Below are 11096 nucleotides of genomic sequence, written 5' to 3' on the forward strand. Positions count from 1 at the left end.
ATTACTGTGTGTGTGTTATTACTGTGTGTGTGTGTGTTATTACTGTGTGTGTGTTATTACTGTGTGTGTGTTATTACTGTGTGTTGTGTGTGTTATTACTGTGTGTTGTGTGTGTTATTACTGTGTGTTGTGTGTGTTATTACTGTGTGTTGTGTGTGTTATTACTGTGTGTTGTGTGTTATTACTGTGTGTTGTGTGTGTGTGTGTGTTATTACTGTGTGTGTGTGTGTTATTACTGTGTGTTGTGTGTGTGTGTGTGTGTTATTACTGTGTGTGTGTGTGTGTTATTACTGTGTGTTGTGTGTGTTATTACTGTGTGTTGTGTGTGTTATTACTGTGTGTTGTGTGTGTTATTACTGTGTGTGTGTTATTACTGTGTGTGTGTGTTATTACTGTGTGTGTGTGTTATTACTGTGTGTGTGTGTTATTACTGTGTGTGTGTGTGTGTTATTACTGTGTGTGTGTGTTATTACTGTGTGTGTGTTATTACTGTGTGTGTGTTATTACTGTGTGTGTGTGTGTGTTATTACTGTGTGTGTGTTATTACTGTGTGTGTGTTATTACTGTGTGTGTGTGTGTGTTATTACTGTGTGTGTGTGTGTGTTATTACTGTGTGTGTGTTATTACTGTGTGTTGTGTGTGTTATTACTGTGTGTGTGTGTGTGTTATTACTGTGTGTGTGTTATTACTGTGTGTTGTGTGTGTTATTACTGTGCGTGTGTTATTATTGTGTGTGTGTGTGTGTGTATGTGTGTGTTATTACTGTGTGTTGTGTGTGTGTGTGTGTGTGTTATTACTGTGTGTGTGTTATTACTGTGTGTGTGTTATTACTGTGTGTTGTGTGTGTGTGTATGTGTGTGTGTGTGTTATTACTGTGTGTTGTGTGTGTGTGTATGTGTGTGTTATTACTGTGTGTTGTGTGTGTTATTACTGTGTGTTGTGTGTGTGTGTTATATTACTGTGTGTGTGTTATTACTGTGTGTTGTGTGTGTGTGTATGTGTGTGTGTGTTATTACTGTGTGTTGTGTGTGTGTGTGTGTTATTACTGTGTGTTGTGTGTGTTATTACTGTGTGTTGTGTGTTATTACTGTGTGTGTGTTATTACTGTGTGTGTGTGTGTGTTATTACTGTGTGTGTGTTATTACTGTGTGTGTGTTATTACTGTGTGTTGTGTGTGTTATTACTGTGTGTGTGTTATTACTGTGTGTGTGTGTGTGTTATTACTGTGTGTGTGTTATTACTGTGTGTGTGTTATTACTGTGTGTGTGTGTGTTATTACTGTGTGTGTGTGTGTGTTATTACTGTGTGTGTGTTATTACTGTGTGTTGTGTGTGTTATTACTGTGTGTGTGTTATTACTGTGTGTGTGTTATTACTGTGTGTTGTGTGTGTTATTACTGTGCGTGTGTTATTACTGTGTGTGTGTGTGTTATTACTGTGTGTGTGTTATTACTGTGTGTGTGTGTGTTATTACTGTGTGTGTGTTATTACTGTGTGTGTGTGTGTTATTACTGTGTGTGTGTTATTACTGTGTGTTGTGTGTGTTATTACTGTGTGTTGTGTGTGTTATTACTGTGTGTTGTGTGTGTTATTACTGTGTGTTGTGTGTGTTATTACTGTGCGTGTGTTATTACTGTGTGTTGTGTGTGTTATTACTGTGCGTGTGTTATTACTGTGTGTGTGTGTGTTATTACTGTGTGTGTGTTATTACTGTGTGTGTGTGTGTTATTACTGTGCGTGTGTTATTACTGTGTGTGTGTGTGTTATTACTGTGCGTGTGTTATTACTGTGTGTGTGTGTGTTATTACTGTGCGTGTGTTATTACTGTGTGTGTGTGTGTTATTACTGTGCGTGTGTTATTACTGTGTGTGTGTGTTATTACTGTGTGTGTGTGTTATTACTGTGCGTGTGTTATTACTGTGTGTGTGTGTGTTATTACTGTGTGTGTGTTATTACTGTGTGTGTGTGTGTTATTACTGTGTGTGTGTTATTACTGTGTGTGTGTTATTACTGTGTGTTGTGTGTGTTATTACTGTGTGTTGTGTGTGTTATTACTGTGTGTTGTGTGTGTTATTACTGTGTGTTGTGTGTGTTATTACTGTGTGTTGTGTGTTATTACTGTGTGTTGTGTGTGTGTGTGTGTTATTACTGTGTGTGTGTGTGTGTTATTACTGTGTGTGTGTGTGTTATTACTGTGTGTTGTGTGTGTGTGTGTGTGTTATTACTGTGTGTGTGTGTGTGTTATTACTGTGTGTGTGTGTGTTATTACTGTGTGTTGTGTGTGTTATTACTGTGTGTTGTGTGTGTTATTACTGTGTGTTGTGTGTGTTATTACTGTGTGTTGTGTGTGTTATTACTGTGTGTTGTGTGTGTTATTACTGTGTGTGTGTTATTACTGTGTGTGTGTGTTATTACTGTGTGTGTGTGTTATTACTGTGTGTGTGTGTTATTACTGTGTGTGTGTGTTATTACTGTGTGTTGTGTGTGTTATTACTGTGTGTGTGTTATTACTGTGTGTGTGTTATTACTGTGTGTGTGTGTGTGTTATTACTGTGTGTGTGTTATTACTGTGTGTTGTGTGTGTTATTACTGTGTGTGTGTGTGTGTTATTACTGTGTGTGTGTTATTACTGTGTGTTGTGTGTGTTATTACTGTGCGTGTGTTATTACTGTGTGTGTGTGTGTTATTACTGTGTGTGTGTTATTACTGTGTGTGTGTTATTACTGTGTGTGTGTGTGTTATTACTGTGTGTGTTATTACTGTGTGTGTGTTATTACTGTGTGTTGTGTGTGTTATTACTGTGTGTTGTGTGTGTTATTACTGTGTGTTGTGTGTGTTATTACTGTGTGTTGTGTGTGTTATTACTGTGTGTGTGTGTGTTATTACTGTGTGTGTGTTATTACTGTGTGTGTGTGTGTTATTACTGTGTGTGTGTTATTACTGTGTGTGTGTGTGTTATTACTGTGCGTGTGTTATTACTGTGTGTGTGTGTGTTATTACTGTGCGTGTGTTATTACTGTGTGTGTGTGTGTTATTACTGTGTGTGTGTGTGTTATTACTGTGCGTGTGTTATTACTGTGTGTGTGTGTTATTACTGTGTGTGTGTTATTACTGTGTGTGTGTGTGTTATTACTGTGTGTTGTGTGTGTTATTACTGTGTGTTGTGTGTGTTATTACTGTGTGTTGTGTGTGTTATTACTGTGTGTTGTGTGTGTTATTACTGTGTGTTGTGTGTGTTATTACTGTGTGTTGTGTGTGTGTGTGTGTTATTACTGTGTGTGTGTGTGTGTTATTACTGTGTGTGTGTGTGTTATTACTGTGTGTTGTGTGTGTGTGTGTGTGTTATTACTGTGTGTGTGTGTGTGTGTTATTACTGTGTGTGTGTGTGTTATTACTGTGTGTTGTGTGTGTTATTACTGTGTGTTGTGTGTGTTATTACTGTGTGTTGTGTGTGTTATTACTGTGTGTTGTGTGTGTTATTACTGTGTGTGTGTTATTACTGTGTGTGTGTGTGTTATTACTGTGTGTGTGTGTGTTATTACTGTGTGTGTGTTATTACTGTGTGTTGTGCGTGTTATTACTGTGTGTTGTGTGTGTTATTACTGTGTGTTGTGTGTGTTATTACTGTGTGTTGTGTGTGTGTGTGTGTTATTACTGTGTGTGTGTGTGTGTTATTACTGTGTGTGTGTGTGTTATTACTGTGTGTTGTGTGTGTGTGTGTGTGTGTTATTACTGTGTGTGTGTTATTACTGTGTGTGTGTGTGTTATTACTGTGTGTTGTGTGTGTGTGTGTTATTACTGTGTGTGTGTGTGTGTTATTACTGTGTGTGTGTGTGTTATTACTGTGTGTGTGTGTGTGTGTGTTATTACTGTGTGTTGTGTGTGTGTGTGTGTGTGTGTTATTACTGTGTGTGTGTTATTACTGTGTGTGTGTTATTACTGTGTGTTGTGTGTGTGTGTGTGTGTTATTACTGTGTGTGTGTTATTACTGTGTGTTGTGTGTGTTATTACTGTGTGTGTGTTATTACTGTGTGTTGTGTGTGTTATTACTGTGTGTGTGTGTTATTACTGTGTGTTGTGTGTGTTATTACTGTGTGTTGTGTGTGTTATTACTGTGTGTTGTGTGTGTTATTACTGTGTGTTGTGTGTGTGTGTGTTATTACTGTGTGTGTGTGTGTGTTATTACTGTGTGTGTGTGTTATTACTGTGTGTTGTGTGTGTGTGTGTGTGTTATTACTGTGTGTTGTGTGTGTTATTACTGTGTGTGTGTTATTACTGTGTGTTGTGTGTGTTATTACTGTGTGTTGTGTGTGTTATTACTGTGTGTGTGTTATTACTGTGTGTTGTGTGTGTTATTACTGTGTGTTGTGTGTGTTACTGTGTGTGTGTTATTACTGTGTGTTGTGTGTGTTATTACTGTGTGTGTGTGTTATTACTGTGTGTTGTGTGTGTTATTACTGTGTGTTGTGTGTGTTATTACTGTGTGTTGTGTGTGTTATTACTGTGTGTTGTGTGTGTGTGTGTTATTACTGTGTGTGTGTGTTATTACTGTGTGTTGTGTGTGTTATTACTGTGTGTTGTGTGTGTTATTACTGTGTGTTGTGTGTGTTATTACTGTGTGTTGTGTGTGTGTGTGTGTGTTATTACTGTGTGTGTGTGTGTGTTATTACTGTGTGTGTGTGTGTTATTACTGTGTGTTGTGTGTGTGTGTGTGTGTTATTACTGTGTGTGTGTGTTATTACTGTGTGTTGTGTGTGTGTGTGTGTTATTACTGTGTGTTGTGTGTGTTATTACTGTGTGTGTGTTATTACTGTGTGTTGTGTGTGTTATTACTGTGTGTTGTGTGTGTTATTACTGTGTGTGTGTTATTACTGTGTGTTGTGTGTGTTATTACTGTGTGTTGTGTGTGTTATTACTGTGTGTGTGTTATTACTGTGTGTTGTGTGTGTTATTACTGTGTGTGTGTGTTATTACTGTGTGTTGTGTGTGTTATTACTGTGTGTTGTGTGTGTTATTACTGTGTGTTGTGTGTGTGTGTGTGTTATTACTGTGTGTGTGTTATTACTGTGTGTTGTGTGTGTTATTACTGTGTGTTGTGTGTGTTATTACTGTGTGTTGTGTGTGTGTGTGTGTTATTACTGTGTGTTGTGTGTGTGTGTGTGTGTGTGTGTTATTACTGTGTGTGTGTTATTACTGTGTGTGTGTTATTACTGTGTGTTGTGTGTGTGTGTATGTGTGTGTGTGTGTTATTACTGTGTGTTGTGTGTGTGTATGTGTGTGTTATTACTCTGTGTTGTGTGTGTTATTACTGTGTGTTGTGTGTGTGTGTGTGTGTGTTATTACTGTGTGTGTGTTATTACTGTGTGTTGTGTGTGTGTGTGTGTGTGTTATTACTGTGTGTGTGTTATTACTGTGTGTGTGTTATTACTGTGTGTTGTGTGTGTGTGTGTATGTGTGTGTGTGTGTTATTACTGTGTGTTGTGTGTGTGTGTATGTGTGTGTTATTACTGTGTGTTGTGTGTGTGTGTGTGTGTTATTACTGTGTGTGTGTTATTACTGTGTGTGTGTTATTACTGTGTGTTGTGTGTGTGTGTATGTGTGTGTGTGTGTTATTACTGTGTGTTGTGTGTGTTATTACTGTGTGTTGTGTGTGTGTGTTATATTACTGTGTGTGTGTTATTACTGTGTGTTGTGTGTGTGTGTATGTGTGTGTGTGTTATTACTGTGTGTTGTGTGTGTGTGTGTGTTATTACTGTGTGTTGTGTGTGTTATTACTGTGTGTGTGTTATTACTGTGTGTTGTGTGTGTTATTACTGTGTGTTGTGTGTGTTATTACTGTGTGTGTGTGTGTGTTATATTACTGTGTGTGTGTTATTACTGTGTGTTGTGTGTGTGTGTATGTGTGTGTGTGTTATTACTGTGTGTTGTGTGTGTGTGTGTGTTATTACTGTGTGTTGTGTGTGTTATTACTGTGTGTGTGTTATTACTGTGTTGTGTGTGTTATTACTGTGTGTGTTATTACTGTGTGTTGTGTGTGTTATTACTGTGTGTTGTGTGTGTTATTACTGTGTGTTGTGTGTGTGTGTGTGTGTGTTATTACTGTGTGTGTGTTATTACTGTGTGTTGTGTGTGTGTGTATGTGTGTGTGTGTTATTACTGTGTGTGTGTGTGTTATTACTGTGTGTGTGTTATTACTGTGTGTTGTGTGTGTGTGTATGTGTGTGTGTGTTATTACTGTGTGTTGTGTGTGTTATTACTGTGTGTTGTGTGTGTTATTACTGTGTGTTGTGTGTTGTGTGTGTGTGTGTGTGTGTGTGTGTGTTATTACTGTGTGTTGTGTGTGTTATTACTGTGTTGTGTGTGTGTGTGTGTGTGTGTTATTACTGTGTGTTGTGTGTGTTATTACTGTGTGTTGTGTGTTGTGTGTGTGTGTGTGTGTGTTAAAAACAGTCTGCATGCCTAGGTGCTTGATTTTATACACCTGTGGCCATGGAAGTGATTGGAACACCTGATTCTGATTATTTGGTTGGGTGAGAGAATACTTTTGGCAATATAGTGCATGTGGCATGAGTAGTAAATGTAGTAAAATTTTTCGCCATTTGAAACGGCTTAACTCAGACGTAGTGTTTTTGCAAATTCAAAGGTCATTACAGGCTGCAGGCTCCTTGGATAGGGCATGGCTTTCATTCTAACTTTAATTCTAAATCAAGAGGAGTTGCTATTTTGATTAATAAAAATATTCAGTTTCTACCTACTGATGTTATTGCTGATAAAAATGGCAGATACCTTATAGTTGTAGTCATGTTAATGCAAACAAAGGTGCTGCTGGTAAATGTCTAGACACCTACCTTTGATGATGTTGAATTCTCCAACAGATTACTTAGTGGCATACCTTATTTAAATTCTCATTTGTTGATTTTCGGAGGTGATTTGAATTGTGTACTTGACCCAGTGCTAGATATATCTAGTTCACAAGCAATATCTCAGTCAGCTATGTCAAAATCTTTTTCTGACTTTATGAGCCAGAATGGGTTGGTTGACCCTTGGAGAGTTTGTAATTAAATTAAATTTTAATTTCTCTCAGGTTCATCAATCATACTCAAGAACAGATTATTTTTTCATAGATAACAGCTTGGACTCGTCTGTTGCTGCCGTTGATTACTCAAGTGTTTTAATATCAGACCATGCACCACTATTTCGGGATATTCAGTTGTCCACACAGATCTACTCCTCCTCTTTGGAGATTTAATTCTCTATTGTTGGCAGATAACAAATTTTGTGAATTTCTGTCTAACTCTATTGATGAGTTTCTCCTTTTTAATCAGAATGAATTTACATCATCTTCTTTACTTTGGGAGTCACTGAAGGCTTTCCTCAGAGGGCAGATCAAGACAGAATTTGATCTCATCTCCACTAAGGACATAGAGTGACTGTTATTGCAGACACGTGGCACTTACTATAAATATGGAGACGATTTATTGCTCTATGTATCTGATCCTGTATCTGCTCCGCCCAGTATCCTATCCACTCTTGATACATTCAGCTCCTTTTCTGGATATAAATTCAATTTTCAGAAGAGTGAATGTTATCCAATCAACACAATTGCTTTAGAACTTAAGCACCTGGACATAGCCTTTAAAATCTCTCCTGCTGGATTTAGGTACCTTGGTATTAATGTGACATGTACATTCTCAGGTCTTTTTTTTTGCAGACTTTACTCCACTTTGAACTAAAATGAAGTCTGATCTTCGGTGATGGAAGTCTTCCTTTGTCTCTGATTGGGAAGATTAATGCTATTAAAATGAATGTTCTGCCTAAATTCCTCTTTTTTCCCCATTGTTCTTACCTAAGCACTTCTTTGACTCATTAGATAAACTGATTAATATTTCGTTTGGTCTGGTGGATCTCCCAGGGTGCGTAAACCATTACTTCAGAGATGGAAGTCCAGCTGCGGTCTGGTGCTACCAAATTTTCAGTTTTATTACTGGCCAGCGCACATTCATAAGATACTGGGTTGAGTCACCTCATTTAGCATGGTGTAAGTTAGAAGCCCAGTCATGTTCTTCCTCATCCTCTATATCTGCTCTTAGATATTCTTCTCTTTCAATTAAAATTTCTTTGTATGCTAAAGATTCTGTTGTATTTAACACTTCAAACGTTTCCTAAATTGATACCAGATTTTTAAAGTTTTTAAATGCTTCTCCTTTAGGTCCATTGTGTAACCATCATTTTTCCTCCTTCATGTCTGGATTCTTTTTTTTCCAATGTGGTATAGCAAAGGTCTACACTGTTTTCCTGACTTGTATTCTGAGGGATTTTTTAATAGTTTTTCTAATTTATCGTCACTGTATGGGCTGCCCGCCAACCACCTCTTTAGATTTTTTCAAGTTAGGCATTTCATCCAAAAATGTTTTCCTGCCTTTCCCTCGTCTCCTCCTCTCCAACAGTGGGAAAGTTTGCTTACTTTTAAATCACTATAAAAAGGTGCTGTTTCTGAGATCTATAAACATGCTCTGGATTTTTGTGATCAAACTTCCTCCAAAACAAAGGCTGCTTGGGAGGGGGAACTGGGACTTCAGCTTGGGGACAAGTGGTGGGATAGTGGTGTGAGTGGTTTATGTAATGTATTCCATAACAACCGGACAGAATAACCTCCATGATCCCAAGCAGTCTGGCTTCAAAGCAGCACATTCCACAGAGACTGTCCTTTTGGTGGTCACTGAGAAACTACATGCTGCTAGATCAGCCAAGCTTCATTGGTCCTCATCGTCCTCGACCTTTCTGCAGCATTTGACACAGTTAACCACAAGACTCTCTTCACCACCCTCAGGAGTCTTGGAATTTGTGGAACAGCAGGGGAATGGTTTGCTTCCTACCTGGATGGCCACTCATATCAGATACCACAGCTCTGCTTGGATCTCAGCGTGTCTGGAGGACATCTCATCTTGGATGACGGCTCATCAGCTGAAACTTAATCCCAGCAAAACTGAACTGCTGGTCATCCGAGGTGATTCATCTCCAGGTCAGGATCTTGTGATATCTCTGAACAACTTGATGATCTTCCCTTCGGCCACTGCTCACAACCTTGGGGTAACCATGGACAATCAACTGTCCTTTTCCTCCCATGTTGCCAATGTGACACGCTCATGTCGGTTTCTTCTGTACAACATTAGAAAGATTCGACCATTCCTATCCACACAGGCTACTCAAATGCTTGTTCAGTCTCTGGTCATTTCGAGACTGGACTACTGCAACTCTTTACTGGCAGGTCTTCCTCTGAATGCAACTCGTCCACTGCAAATAATCCAAAATGCAGCGGTGTGACTTGTCTTCAAGTTCTCCCACACCACCCCACTGCTGCTCCTCCACTGGCTTCCGGTAGCTGCATCAGATTCAAAACACTGATGTTTGCCTACAAAACCAAGAATGGACCAGTACCATCTGACCTCAAAGATCTTATTACTCCTCACACTGCTCCTCGCTCCCTCTGATCCACTAGCACTGCCCGACTGGTCCCACCATCTCTCAGGGTAAAAGGTAAATATTCATCTAGACTCTTCGCTGTTCTGGCACCGAGGTGGTGGAACGAACTTCCCCTAGATGTCCGCACAGCAGAGTCTCTGACTGTCTTCAAACGACGTCTTAAGACCGACCTTTTCCTGAAGCACTTAAACTACACTATATTGCCAAAAGTATTCTCTCACCCATCCAAATAATCAGAATCAGGTGTTCCAATCACTTCCATGGCCACAGGTGTATAAAATCAAGCACCTAGGCATGCAGACTGTTTTTACAAACATTTGTGAAAGAATGGGTCGCTCTCAGGAGCTCAGTGAATTCCAGCGTGGAACTGTGATAGGATGCCACCTGTGCAACAAATCCAGTCGTGAAATTTCCTCGCTCCTAAATATTCCACAGTCAACTGTCAGCTGTATTATAAGAACGTGGAAGTGTTTGGGAACGACAGCAACTCAGCCACGAAGTGGTAGGCCACGTAAACTGACGGAGCGGGGTCAGCGGATGCTGAGGCGCATAGTGCGAAGAGGTCGCCAACTTTCTGCAGAGTCAATCGCTACAGACCTCCAAACTTCATGTGGCCTTCAGATGAGCTCAAGAACAGTGCGCAGAGAGCTTCATGGAATGGGTTTCCATGGCCGAGCAGCTGCATCCAAGCCATACATCACCAAGTGCAATGCAAAGCGTCGGATGCAGTGGTGTAAAGCACGCCGCCACTGGACTCTAGAGCAGTGGAGACGCGTTCTCTGGAGTGACCAATCGCGCTTCTCCATCTGGCAATCTGATGGACGAATCTGGGTTTGGTGGTTGCCAGGAGAACGGTACTTGTCTGACTGCATTGTGCCAAGTGTAAAGTTTGGTGGAGGGGGATTATGGTGTGGGGTTGTTTTTCAGGAGCTGGGCTTGGCCCCTTAGTTCCAGTGAAAGGAACTCTGAATGCTTCAGCATACCAAGACATTTTGGACAATTCCATGCTCCCAACTTTGTGGGAACAGTTTGGAGCTGGCCCCTTCCTCTTCCAACATGACTGTGCACCAGTGCACAAAGCAAGGTCCATAAAGACATGGATGACAGAGTCTGGTGTGGATGAACTTGACTGGCCTGCACAGAGTCCTGACCTCAACCCGATAGAACACCTTTGGGATGAATTAGAGCGGAGACTGAGAGCCAGACCTTCTCGTCCAACATCAGTGTGTGACCTCACAAATGTGCTTCTGGAAGAATGGTCAAAAATTCCCATAAACACACTCCTAAACCTTGTGGACAGCCTTCCCAGAAGAGTTGAAGCTGTTATAGCTGCAAAGGGTGGACCGACGTCATATTGAACCCTATGGATTAGGAATGGGATGTCACTTAAGTTCATATGCGAGTCAAGGCAGGTGAGAGAACACTTTTGGCAATATAGTGTAGGTTTATGTATTGTTATATGGTTTAAAAAAAAAAAAACATCCAATTTCAGGCTCCTGGTCTCCTGAGTCTGTAATCTACTGAACCAGTGTTAATGTTTTCAATGATAGAGACTTAAAGCACTTTAGTATGTCGCTCTGGATAAGAGCATCTGCCAAATACCAGAAATGTAAA

Source organism: Hemibagrus wyckioides, linkage group LG29 (genome assembly GCF_019097595.1).
Source record: "Hemibagrus wyckioides isolate EC202008001 linkage group LG29, SWU_Hwy_1.0, whole genome shotgun sequence".
NCBI classification, from domain to species: Eukaryota; Metazoa; Chordata; class Actinopteri; order Siluriformes; family Bagridae; genus Hemibagrus; species Hemibagrus wyckioides.